The following is a 3,159-nucleotide window of genomic DNA, read 5'->3' as shown; positions in this document are numbered from 1 at the left end:
CCTCCCGGATAGCGTCCTGGGCTCCTCCCCGGTTCGGAGCGATCCTCCGGGACAACACCTCCGTGTCGTCCCTGGCCCTGGGGGAATAAGCAGGTGGTGGCGACATGCTCACCATCTCCGACGGAGCCAGCGAACCTCCAGAGGAGAATCGCTGGATAAGGTCGCGGGCCGGACTGCAATAGTACAGTCAACTATGCCAAAATAATGAAGAGAAAGGGCTGGATGTGCGCATGAGCGAGCCATGTCACTTACGATGCGGCCTGGGGCGTAGTGCGGGGGCGTTGTTCCGGACTACTGTCAACGTCCCACGCGGTATTGACCGCTGGGATGCCCTTCCCCTTCTTGGGCGTTTCCGCTTCTAGATGCGCCGAAGCCGCCCTCTTCTTCCTCCTCTCCTCAGGGGGGGGGGGTTGTTTTCCTCTTCCTCCTCCTCTTCCTCATCATTGTCCTCATGGACAAAGGAATGAGCTTCGTCGTCTTCGGACGTCACGTCCGAAGTGCCCTTGCGACGGGGGCCACTCTTGGCCCCCTTGGCCTTTTTCTTGGCCTTCTTGTCCGGCGCCTTATATGGCGCCGGCACCAGCATCTTCGCTAGATGCGGGATGACCGGTTCTTCAGGCAGCGCAGCCGGACACTAGATCCGCTTCGCCCTCTCCATCCAGTCCTAAAAAAGCAATAATAAAAGCTCAGACATCATCCTTGAAACAATTAAGTTGGGGATACATCAAGAATAACATACCTCGCTGGCGGGGTGTTTACAATCGTGACCACGGTCTGAATCCGTGGCCGGCGGTTTCTTGTTGCCCTTAAAAAGCAACTTCCAGGCATCTTCGTGGGTGGTCTCGAAGAGCCTCACTAGGGTCTGATGCCTCTTCGGATTGAAATCCCACAGAGGGCGACTTCTGCGCTGGCATGGGAGAATCCGGCGAACTAGCATCACCTGGATCACATCGACGAGCTTGATGTCCTTGGCTATCATGCTCTGGACGCGCGTCTGCAACGCTATCAGCTCATCGGGCGAACACCAGTCCGGACTCTTCTCGACCCAGGAGGTGAGTCGCATGGGAGCACCGGAGCGGAATTTGGCAGCCGCGGCCCAGGTGGTGCCGCGGGGTTCTGTGATGTAGAACCATGGTCTGTGCCACTCCTTTACTGTCTCCACGAAAGTACCTTTCGGCCAGGAGACATTGGGTAGCTTGCTCACCATGGTTCCTCCGCACTCCGCGTGCTGGCCGTCCACCACCTTCGGCTTCACGTTGAAGACTTTGAGCCAGAGCCCAAAGTGGGGTTGGATGCGGATGAAGGCCTCACACACGACGATAAACGACGAGATGTTGAGGAAGGAATTTGGGGACAGATCATGGAAATCTATCCCATAATAATACATCATCCCGCGGACAAAAGGGTTGAGTGGAAACCCTAGCCCGCGGAAGAAATGAGGGATGAATACTACCCTCTCAGTGGGCTTCAGCATGGGGACGACTTGTCCCTCGGCCAGCAGATGGTGGGCGATCTCCTTCGCCAAATATCTGGCCGCCGGAAGCTCAGTAATGTCCTCCTCCTTGACGGAGGAGACCGTCCACTTGCCCTGACCTCCGGATCCAGACATGGTTGCTTGAGTGGAAAGGAGATGAGTACTTGGGCGCTGGAGCTCGAGATTGGAAAGGTGGAGACAGAGAGAGGACATGAGAGAGGAGGATGGAGTCCTTATCCCCTTATAAAGGCAGCGAATATTAAACGCCTCCTCACTCGCCCTAAAACCTCGCCTATTCCCAAGGGCTGTATAAATGGCACGGTTGGGTTACCCATGCCCGCATTGATGAGAATCCCGCGATAAGGGGACACGATCTCTGCTTTGATAAGACGTGCCAATGGCAACCACGTCTCAAAATGTGGAGCGGCAGACAAAAAACGGTTCGAAATTATGACCGGACAGACGTGATGTCGTGTTATAAAAAGCTGTCAGCGGATAAAACTCGTGTAAATATATATATATTCTCTCTGCGATTATGTATGGTGTGTATGTGGCAGGTCCGGATACTATCATCGCATCCGAAGACTATCTTGGAGTATGGAAAGGGGAACCCGCCTTGCAATGCCGGAGACAATTTGCGCGCCGGAATCCTCGTCATTGAAGCCAGGTTCAGGGGCTACTGAGGGAGTCCTGGACTAAGGGGTCATCGGGCATCTGACCTGTTATCCATTGGGCCGGACTGATAGGCTGTGAAGACATGAAGGCCGAAGACTGTACCCGTGTCCGGTTTGGACTCTACTTGGCGTGGAAGGAAAGCATGGCGACCGATTATGAATATTCCTTCTTATGTAACCGACTCTATGTAAACCCTAGATCCCCCCGGTGTCTATATAAACCGGAGGGGTTAGTCCGGAAAGGATATACAAATTACCATAGTCATATAGGCTAGACTTATAGGGCTTAGCCATTGCGATCTCGTGATAGATCAACTCTTGTAACACTCATATTCATCAAGATCAATCAAGCAGGAAGTAGGGTATTACCTCCATAGAGAGGGCCCGAACCTGGGTAAACATCATGTCCCCCGTCTCCTGTTACCATCGATCCTTGACGCACAGTTCGGGACCCCCTACCTGAGATCCGCCGGTTTTGACACCGACATGCACTACCGCAGCCAATTCCAAACCATGAGTAGGATAGTTTCCTTCGTGTTGCCGCAGTTGGCAAGATGCATATGCCACCACCTTGCCATCTTGCATGAGTACGCACCCCAGTCCTCTTATGGATGCGTCGCAATAGACATGAAAACTGCGGTAGATGTTTGGAAGAGTTAATACTGGTGCCGATGTCAGCCTGATTTTAAACTCATTGAAACTACACTCGCAGTCCTCAGTCCATACGAACTTCTTATCCTTCTTCAGAAGCTTAGTCATTGGCTTTGCGATCTTCGAGAAGCCTTCGATAAAATGGCAATAATATCCGGCTAGTCCAAGGAAACCCCGGATTTCTGAGACTGTTGTGGGTGCAGACCAATCAAGTACATCCTTCACCTTGCTTGGGTCCACTGAGATTCCTTCTGCCGAGAGGACATGCCCGAGGAATCCCACTTGTTGGAGCCAGAACTCGCATTTGCTGAATTTGGCATAAAGCTAATGGTCGCGAAGCCTTTGCAGAACTGCTCGAAG

This window comes from Triticum aestivum, chromosome 7D, assembly GCF_018294505.1.
Source record: "Triticum aestivum cultivar Chinese Spring chromosome 7D, IWGSC CS RefSeq v2.1, whole genome shotgun sequence".
Classification (NCBI taxonomy): domain Eukaryota; kingdom Viridiplantae; phylum Streptophyta; class Magnoliopsida; order Poales; family Poaceae; genus Triticum; species Triticum aestivum.
The sequence above is the reverse complement of the archived record's forward strand: the minus strand, read 5'-3'. Positions refer to the sequence as shown.